The sequence below is a fragment of the Polypterus senegalus genome, chromosome 12 (genome assembly GCF_016835505.1).
Source record: "Polypterus senegalus isolate Bchr_013 chromosome 12, ASM1683550v1, whole genome shotgun sequence".
NCBI classification, from domain to species: domain Eukaryota; kingdom Metazoa; phylum Chordata; class Cladistia; order Polypteriformes; family Polypteridae; genus Polypterus; species Polypterus senegalus.
In genome coordinates this window covers 104,291,258-104,302,145 of record NC_053165.1, presented here as the reverse complement: position 1 = coordinate 104,302,145, position 10,888 = coordinate 104,291,258, and positions in this window count along the sequence as shown.

The window sequence follows — 10,888 nt, the reverse complement described above, 5'->3', positions numbered from 1 at the left end:
AAAGATGGGTACGCTGCGGTCATAAAGGCATAGACACGGTCAGCAACAACTCAGGAAGTCTGTGGCATTTAAACAACGCCACAGTTGGTACTAAGGGGCACAAATGTTGTGTGTAGCATGCTCAAGAGTTAGCAGCTCATGTAAATTAATATTTGCCCCGGTAAAAAAAAAAAGCTGCAAATATTGTATGCAGAAAAACACTCCGTTAGTACATCCAAGTAACTGAGTACACTATAACCAAGGCCCATGATCTTAGGAAATTTCCTGAGTGAAGTCCAATATAACAGGAAGTCCCTGATAATACTGTGTCTGCGCATTTGACATTAAGGACTATACCAATAGAAGAAAACAAAGAGTCTGAAAGCCACCCAGAAGCACATCAATGTGATCTGGCCTGATAAGGTTGAATAGATGGAGGAGGCCATACAGTGAAAAACATGGAACCCTGCAGAGAACTTATAAAAGCCCTTTGACAGGCTTGAGCCCACTCTGCTGGCTCATGAAGCTTCACTTTGGTTTGGAACATAAGTGCTGTTTTTTTTCTTAGTCCAACACTTCAGACCCCTTTAAAAAGTGGAAAACAATTTGCTTTGGTTATATTTTTCATTCATCCATTTTCTTGCCCACTATTCTAGCTCAGAGTTACACTTAGAAAGGTTGTGTAACTCTGATGTTATTTAACTTTATTCTTTTACTGGCCATTCCCCGCAGCTTCGCCAGCCTAGAAGTGAAACAGGACAAACTTTAAAAATCAATAAACAAAAAGGTATTGCTAGCTAAGCGGAGGCAAGTTACGCTCCAAAACACAGAAGTAGACTGACTCCCCAATTCTGACGTCACGCTTTTCCCTCCCCTCGGCCTGCAGCCTCTGTCTCAGATTAGCGTGAATATATCACTCCTGCAAGCGAACTATGATTCTTAGCGCGATGAGAGAAGTTGCAAAATCATGTTTAAGAAAATTATAGAAAAAACCCAAACTAAATCTATTAAGTAGCTTTTTTGTTCGCTAGCTAAGCGGATTAAGATATGCCCCGAGGCTGGGGCGTGAGTGAGGGGGGCCCTGCACCCCTCCCCTCGGCCCTCTGTGTCTCTCTTGGATTTGCACAACTAAATTGTTACCAGAAGAGAATTATGATACTGAGCGCGATGAGAGAAGTCGCAAAATCAACTGGAATGTTCAAGCAAGTTATAGAAAAAAACACAATCTAAATCCGTTGTGAAGGACAGCCGGGTCCCATGCCTGGCAGGGACGCTCCTGCTGCTTATGCTCCAGGGGAGCCGCCATGGGCAGTTCAATACCTCCCCCGGGACGCTTGGTGGCAGCCTCCCTGGCCGACGGTGATTCCCCAACCACCCACAGGGCTCCATGGGAGATGGAGTCCTCCACAGCTTGGTTGGGGCCCGGGGTGGCCGCTAGGGGGGGCTGTCTGCTTCCCACAGCCCGGCTAGACGAGTCTTCAGCCCCACCCGGAAGTGCAATTAGGACCAGGTGGTTAATCACCTAGAAGTGGGCTATAAAATGGCCCAGCCACCACCACTCGAGGAGCCAGGGTCGGGTGGAGGAGGACTAAGCTTAAGGAGGAGTGGTGGAAGAGAAGAAGGATTGTTGGTTGTGTTTATTGTGCTTTGGGCTGTGTGGCACGGGGAAGACGTGTCCCACAGCTGAAGAAACAATAAAAGTCTTTGTGTTTTTATACGTGCCTCCTTGTTGATCTGTGTCGGGTCAGGCGCCTATATAGCGCCTTTGTTACACCATTAAGTAGTTCTCTTGTGAAACATGGACAGACATACATACAGACAGACGTTGGATTTTATATATATATAGAGAGAGAGATATTTTTCTAATGTAGCAAAGTGTCCAAATGGCTAATATATCATCTTGAATCCTGGCTGGTGTTCCATCTTTGTGCTGTTTGCCCACTCTGGCCTCATTTGTGGCTCAGGATCCACAGCCCTGATGTCAGTGGCATCTCAGCTATAAGCATTTTAAGGTCACGCAAGTGTGTTTAGCTATGAGTGGGCAGGCAGGGTGTGCTGTGAAGAAAAATCCAATTATTTGGTGCAGTTGAGGATTAAAACCACTAGATGGAGATGTCTCTCCCTTTTGACTGGACTTGTGAGTATGGAGTGCAGACTTGAACTGGTGCAGTAAACCCTACAATAGGGAATGTCTTTATATGATATTCTTAGTGTGATTTGGGTACATCTGTATATGAGACAGTTCATGTTTTTTCATTTTTCAATACACTTGTAAGAGCCAGTCTTAGAAAGTAATGTTATGGGTTTGCTTAATTTCAGTAATAGAATATCAGTTTCTTAAAGCTCCCTAGAATATTGTAGTCTTCTATCCCCTGTAAGTTAACATGAAATAGAGCTTTCTTTGTGTGGGGTACAGCCCGGGCACAGACAGGTAGACGTGATGGTTTCACCACACACACACGTTTATTCACAATATTTACAGTATAGTAAAGTGCACAAACCCAGTGCCAAAGCACCAATCACCCCTCAAGTCCAGGCCTTCACACAATGCCTTTCTTGTCTCTGGTCTGCCCCCACTCCTCTCCTCCGAGCTCTGTCCTCTTCCACCCAACTCCAGCCATCAAATGGAGGGAGGCGGCCCCTTAAATCCACCCCCAGATGAGCTCCACGTGCTTCCCGACACTCCTCCGCCGACACCCCCCTGTGTGGTGGAAATGCCGGCTGCGCACCCGGAAGCACTCCAGGTGTCTCCGTTCCTCTTCCCCCCAGCACTTCCAGGTGTGGCGAAAGTGCTGAGGTCCAGGGCTCCAAAGGCAGCGGGGTGCCCCCTGGCGGCGATCACGGGCCCCTACAGGGTTGAGCTTCAAAGCAACATGGTCTGGGGAAGGCGCAAGCCCTCCTCCGATCCTCCTGGGCGTCCCGGCCAGGTCGCCTCCCCAGCTGTCTCTGACATTTGCTTTATCTATAAAAACTGAATTAATCTGGAGTCTGATACGTGCTGCTTTCAAGGTCCTTACATTAGCAGATTGGCATACAGTTTTCTTAACATGCTTCAAATATGACTGTATGATCAAACTTAGAGAAATGAAACAAGATATATATGCCTTAAGCAGAACTTTTTTTAAACAAGAATTTTTATTTTGTTTAATATCAATTTTTCTCTATTTTGTGTGAACTGCTTTGCTTTGAATTTTGCTAAAACTTCATCTCTTAATCCAAGATTAGAGCCAGATTTCAAGTGTCCCTGCAAAAGGTGTAAATACTTGTGTCAGTGTGATATTTCAGTTTTTTATTTTTAATAAATTTATGAAAATTCAATTTTGCATTGCCATTATGGGGTAATCAGTGTTGCTTGATGACAGGAAAATTAATTTAAATGATTGTAGCACAAGGCTGAAATATAACAAAATGTGAAAAAAAAGTGAAGGGGTTGGATACTTTCTGAAGGCCCGGTTCTTATTTGCTTATTTAGCTGATGATGCTTTTATTGAAAGCAAAACAGTTTTACATGTCAGATAAAAGTACTTAATGTGGGGAGGAAGAGGATGAAGACAGAAATGGCACTTCATAAAAGGTTCATGGCAGCCTTTTTGATCACTGCCATCAAACAGCTTTCTACCCATTTTCTAACTTCTTATGCAGTTCATGTTTGCCACGGGTCAGAGCATATGCTGGCAGTACTGGACACAAGGGGGGGGACCAGCCTTGGCGGGAGGCCAGTTAACCAATTCAGAATTTCCAGTTGCACTCGCTGACTTCTCTTTGGCGCTTTTGAGAAGAATCCACAGAGCCATGGAGTGGACACACTATGTCCTCAAAGGTAAGGGGCAGAGCTGCAATTCAAAGCCAGGATACCCGAGCTGTGACACTGCAGTGCTAAGCACTGTGAAACCAAGCTGTCTTGTTCGAAACTGAACACTTGAAATTAGTGATTAAATTGGTAAATTCAGTTCTGGATTTGAATCTGCATGTGCTTGCTGTGACTGGCTGACATTTTTTATCCAAAGAATCTTACAAATTACAGTGATTTTCTTATTTCCGTACGTATAGTGTCCACTTAATAAGGTCAACCTGCTCATTAACAGAAACAAAAACCATGCACTGAGGAACACTTCTGTAGGCAAAAATATCTTGTTAATGGCAAAGGTCAGAGGACAATGACCAGACTTCTTCAAGCTAACATAAAAGTCCTAAATAGTCTGATAACAACTCAATTATGGAGTGGAGAATGGCATCTCTGAATGACCTTGACGCACATGGGCTACAGCAGCAGAAGACCACATGTTGCCAGTTAAGAACGAGGCAATGAGACTACAGCAGACATGTGATCGCCACAACTGGATGGTTGAAGATTGGAGAAATGTTACCTGCTCTCACAAATTTTGATTTTAGCTGTTAAGTCAAGATGGAATTTGGGTACTTTCAGCAAGAAAACTCACCACTCACTACATGAAAGTGACTTCAGTTTACCCTGACAGCCTGCACAGTCTCCAGATCACAATCCAAGAGATCACCTTTGTGATGAGATGGGAGAGAAAGTTTCAGGCATTGATGTTTGGATGAAAAAAACATAGGAACCTAATGATGTTATCAATTCAGCATGGACCAAAACCTCTTCTGAACGTTTCCACCATGTTGCCAGACCCTCTGTTCAAGAATTCAGGCTATTCTTGAGGAAAAGGGGATGAAAGGGGGGCCTATCTGTTACCAGATTATCACAGAGTACACTCTCTTTGAAACCTTCACGTCGGGATATACCACACTAAACGATTAGCGTTAAATTGAATTTGCCAAGAAACTTAGAGGTCTGCTTCATAAAATTTGTTAAACCAGAGGTTATTTGTAGCAAATAAAATTAATACCATTAGCTCAAATATTTACAGCTTATTGTCAACCTTATTGTCCATGTGGAAAAGCATAGAAAAATGAGTTTGGAAAGAAAGATGCAGCTAGACAGCAGTTACAGTACCTGCAGGCACGTTGGAGGAACTTCTGCACTGCTAAAGTCCACTGGTATGGCAATGTGGTTGCCTCTCGAAGGATCCATCTTATTGAATTAGGAAAAGTAAACACAGATGATGTTACCTCAGATCCGGAATGAGCAGTGAGAATTGAAACCAGTGGCATGAATACGCGGGCAGGTGGTGCATGAGACAGATGAGAGAGTGTGGAGCCACATGGAAAGAACTGGAAGATCAGGGTGGCATTTGAGGGCAGCTGATGAAGGACACAACAATTCTGGATGAGGAACACCCCCAAGGAAACAATATTCCTTGCTTTCCAATCTTAAAAATCTTTATGAACTTCAAAAACACTAATTTGATTGAGTTTTGTGCTTTGCAATTTCAAAATTGTAAGGAAAAGTTGTATGCAAAATGAATCACTGCTGTTTTGTTCATCATTGGGCATAACTAACAATCATCTAGTCTTCACCCATTAATGAAATTAAATCCAACAACAAACAACACATAACAGATTGTACTTTACTATTTATACAACACTAGCTGCGTGTGGTCTTTGGAACAAAAAACAACCCAAAGACTCCCTAGCAGTTGTTGGTGAACTTGCAGAGTTGTCAGCTTAGTGGGCCTGGACAGCTTGTATCTTGTCTGAGGCGGACGGTGGTCAAGTGCATCTGTGGCTCAAATTGAGCGGGACAGACTGGAACCTGTCTCAGCATGCATGCGCCATCTCACCAAATGTAAGTCACACTTGTATAAGCTTCTGCATCTTCCGTAGAATTCATATCAACTCCCATGGCTGGGGCTGAACGTGAGCAGAGTGGAATGCTCCACACATACACACACACACGTCTTTCATGGTGAGAACTAACTGAGGTGCATGCAAGTGCCCAAAAAAATTAAAAGTGCATGTATGCATCATCTAGTGGCTGTGGTTGAGCGTGAGCAGAGTGGACTGCTCCATACTCACACACACACAGGTCTTTTATTTATATACTAGCTGTGTGTCGTCTTCAGGAAAAAAAAACAACCCCAAGACTCCCTAGCAGTGTTACTATATTTGTGAAGTTGGAGAGTCATCAACTGACTCTTAAGAATTACCCAGGGCAGAGGATGTGGACCCACCTGTGCTTGTTGCCCCACTGGCTTTCATAAGGTGCTGAGGTGTTTCACTTGCATATTGTTGAGCCGCGGCATTTGCTTCCTTTCATCGTTGTGTCTCTTCATCTGTGTCATTAGCACAATGTCATTATCACGCAGTGGCATTTGCTGCACATATATTTTTCATAGTGAGGTGCATGCAAACGCTGACAAAATGTAAAAGTGCATGCATGCACCATTTAGTGGCTATGGTTGAGCATGAGCAAAGCGGACTGCTCCATACGGACACACACACACCCACACACACAGGTCTTTTGTTTATATATGTTTAATATCTAATAAAATAAGCCAACAATATGTAATGTAATGTCATGGTTCAAATATCTGACCCTAAAAGTTGATTCAGACTAAATGCAAATGTCGGCAATGCTGGCTCCATGATGAAACTGTGTTGTGGCTTGGTGTTTGTGGGCTTGTCGCACTGAGTTGGCATCATTTTTAAGATGTATACCTGCCTTGGGCTGACAGCAGCAATGATAGGCTGCAGGTCCTCGCTGAAAGTGGAAAAGGTGATCTCAGAAAATAGTTGAATAGGTGATGACTGTGGACGCAGTAAAAACCTGCTGCCAATACAGCTCTTCAGAGCTGAATCTGAACATCTTTGACCTAAGCTATGTGCACATTTTCATTCCAGCCTACCAGCACTGGTACTCTTTTTATTATCTAATTTTTGCCATTTTATTAACAGATATAAATGTAGTAGTATGCCCTGCAGTGTCCGTGACTCTGAATTGGTAAACCAGGTACAGAAAATGAATGGCTCAATGGAGTACTAATAGCTGCAGCCATACACAGCCTGCTGTTAAATAAACTGATCCTTCATCTCCTGGCATTTAACCTGATCTACAGGACATATTTAGAAGTGTAGGCTTAACTTATTGCATTTAATGCCAACAACTTTCAAAAATCATTTTAGTAGGAAATAGTCTTTTTCAGGCTTTTTCAGCTCCTGTGACTTGCTCTGAAGTGCCCCGGCTGCTGGCCCATGCAGTGGTGATCGTTGGGTCTCTGCCATACAGCAGCTGTTAAAACAGCAAGCTTTTATCTTCTAATAAATTTATTTCATACCTCAATGCATTAATGTGAAGCTGTTAGCTGAATACAAGGTCTATTATTTTGCCATAAAAAGAGTTCTAAAGTGCAGCATGTACAATTAACCAAAGACCAGTTCATTGTAGCTCCTCACCAGATTCACTGATTTCTCATTTTATTTTAAATCTGGAAAAGGAGGACAGCAAGCAAATGGCACCGTGTGTCATCAGGGAGATTTACTAGAAAAAGTGGACTTTGGTCTACAGATCCATCTGAAGTACTGCAGGTAGATGTTACGTTTCAGCCAGGCTATTCTCTGGCTTAAATTTACTTTCCTATATTCTGTTATTTGTATTGTTCTTGAATAATAATTTTTGATATGTTTTGTTTTGCATTATTTCTGTTAATATTGCTAAATATATTTATTATTTAGTATGTTGGTATTGTATATTAAGTTTGAATACATTTCTTGCATTTTGTAGGTGAAAATGCAAGAGGCAGAGCCACGCTGACATTAGTACTACTAAGAAGACCACCCTCAGCTTTTATTCTGAGATAGGAGAGATGGTCCCAGCACAGGTTTATGTTCTTTTTTAAAGAATGCCATTATCTGTGAGTTTTGAATTTTTATGATATCTGGATTTTTTTGTTTCTGTCTTTGGTTTCTCAGATTTAGATTTGCTTGCTTTGAATTTCCGTTTCAGCAAATCCCTTTTCTCTTCATTTTGCCCTTCTTCCATTTTTGTTCTCTTTTTGGTTGTATATAGAATAAATTCCTTATTTTTAATGATTCTGCAAGACCTTGTCCAGGGGTTTTTATGGTTTCCTTTCCCTTGAATGGCATGTTTGTGTATTTTAGGACATCAGAGGTATTTTTTGAACCTTAAAAACCAGTGCCCAATTTTGGCACTGTGCCTTTGGAGTATGGGGCCAGGATGACTGGGGTGAGGCCTATCTCTAGGAATTTTAGTAAAGACCCTGGCCAGATTTGTGGGTCTTTTGGAGGCTTATCAGCCTTTTATTAACTACTTTTTGTGCATATACAGTGCAACCGGAAAGTATTCACAGCGCATCACTTTTTCCACATTTTGTTATGTTACAGCCTTATTCCAAAATGGATTAAATTCATTTTATTCCTCAGAATTCTACACACAACACCCCATAATGACAACATGAAAAAAAGTTTACTTGAGTTTTTTTCAAATTTATTAAAAATAAAAAAACCAGAGAAAGCACATGTACATAAGTATTCACAGCCTTTACTCAATACTTTGTCGATGCACTTTTGGCAGCAATTACAGCCTCAAGTCTTTTTCAATATGATGCCACAAGCTTGGCACACCTATCCTTGGCCAGTTTCGCCCATTCCTCTTTGCAACACCTCTCAGGCTCCTTTAGGTTGGATGGGAAGCGTCGGTGCACAGCCATTTTAAGATCTCTCCAGAGATGTTCAATCAGATTCAAGTCTGGGCTCTGGCTGGGCCACTCAAGGACATTCACAGAGTTGTCCTGAAGCCACTCATTTGATATCTTGGCTGTGTGTTTAGGGTCGTTGTCCTGCTGAAAGATGAACCGTCGCCCCAGTCTGAGGTCAAAAGAGCTCAGGAGCAGGATTTTCATCCAGGATGTCTCTGTAACAAACATCGTTTGTTTCTTGTTTTCCCGGTGCCTGTGTCCGAGATGTAATGAAATGTGCGCCAGCAGTCTACGAGAAACACAAGGAGAGGGCAGTTGGAGCAATTGTCTTGCATGCCGGCGTAAACGATATAAGGCACCGACAATCAGAAATCCTGAAGGCTGATTTCGCAGCTTTGATTAAAGACACGAAGGAGAGGACCCCATCGGCAAAGATCTTCGTTTCGGGTCCACTACCTCTCGTCAGACGATCCAATGAGTACTACAGTCGTCTGCTAGGATTGAACAACTGGCTACAGGGTTTCTGCAAGAAGAAGGATTTCGGTTTCATCAATAATTGGAATCTCTTTTTGGAAAGGCCGTGTCTCTTCAAGCGTGATGGCCTGCATCCGAACAGTTTCGGCGCCCGGGTCCTCTCCGAAAACATATCGAAGGTAATTCATTTTTCTTGACTATCTATCTCTGCTCTTAACCTCTTCCGAAATAATACTGTTGTGCCAGGACATGATGAATGTTTAATAGAGTCTTCCGTTAAAGTGCACACATTAATACTGTAATAAGCAATCTCAATGCACGTAGAAAACCTAGGAAATACGGCATAAACTCCAATAATCTAATTAAAATCACTATTTTAGAGGAACAATGTATTAAAACTATAAAACAGATCACAGATTAAACAAAAATATACACAGAGCGCGCTAATAAAATAATTTAGTTCCTATTCCAAATATCAATAACGCACATAGTACTCATCTCTGCACCTCCGAAACATTAAATATGGCACTATTAAATGTTAGAGCTTTAACTAACAAAACGTTTTTATCAACGATCTTATTAGTGATAAAAATAGATCTTATTGCACTAAATGAAACATGGCTTAATTCAGATGCGCAGTTTTAATCGAATCTGCGCTCCGGATTACAGTTTTACTCGTGCAGACCGCCAGGGAAAAAGGGGGGGTGGATTGGCTAACATTTACTCGAGCCGATTAAAATGTAAAGATGTCAGTTTTGGTAAGTTCAAGTCCTTTGAGTATCTCGCCGTTGTTATTCATGGAGATTCTCAAGTTCTAGTACTATCCGTGTATAGACCTCCTAAATATAACGCGTCTTTTTTGAGGAATTCTCTGACTTAATGTCAATTTTAATTACTAACTATGACACACTCCTAATAGTTGGCGACTTTAATTTTCATATAGATAATCAGTGTGATCTAAAAGTAAAAGAATTTATGAACCTCCTGGATTCTTTTGATTTGAGACAACTCATAAATCAGCCTACACATAAAGCAGGTCATACATTAGACTTAGTGATTACTAAAGGACTGAAAGTTGATATAAAACAGATCATTGATATTGGTCTATCAGACCATTTTCTTCTACTTTTAATATAGAAATAATGATAAAAACACTCATGAGAAGCATATTGTTAAAAACGCTTCTTTGACTCGCAGCAGCTTTAAAACTTACAAACATTTTAAGCAATCAGTCCGTTTATAGTGCCAGCTATAATAGCGAGGATAATGTAAATAGTAAGGTGGAAAGATTTAATTCTAAAGTGAGAGCTGCTGTTGACATAGTTGCACCTGAAAAGACAGTGAAAAAATCTTCTAGCATTGTTATACCATGGAAGACCCAAAGAGTGTCTGATTTAAAGAGAACATGCCGTAGAGCTGAGCGTCAATGGAGGAAGACTAAACTTACTATCCACCATGAAATATTAAAAGTCAAAATAACAGAATACAATAACACTGTCCGTCTTGAGAGACGCTGCTATTTCTCAAGATTATAAATAACAATGCTAGTAATCCCAGAGTCTTATTTTCTACAATTGATCGCCTACTAAACCCAGGTAGCTCAAAGGAATGCCTCCTAAGTGCTTCCAGTGAAACCTGTGAGGCTGTCGCTGTATTTTCAATCAAAAAATTAATGATATTAGAAATAACATAGTATATCTCCCCAACACTAAGGATCCTCCTAAACCCCAGCATCCTGTTATAAACAAATTAAACTCTTTCACTAGGATAGATTTACCTGATTTACAAAAATAATCTCTCAATTAAAACCCTCCACCTGCGTCCTTGATCCAATACCAACAAGGTTTTTCAAAGAAGTATCAGGC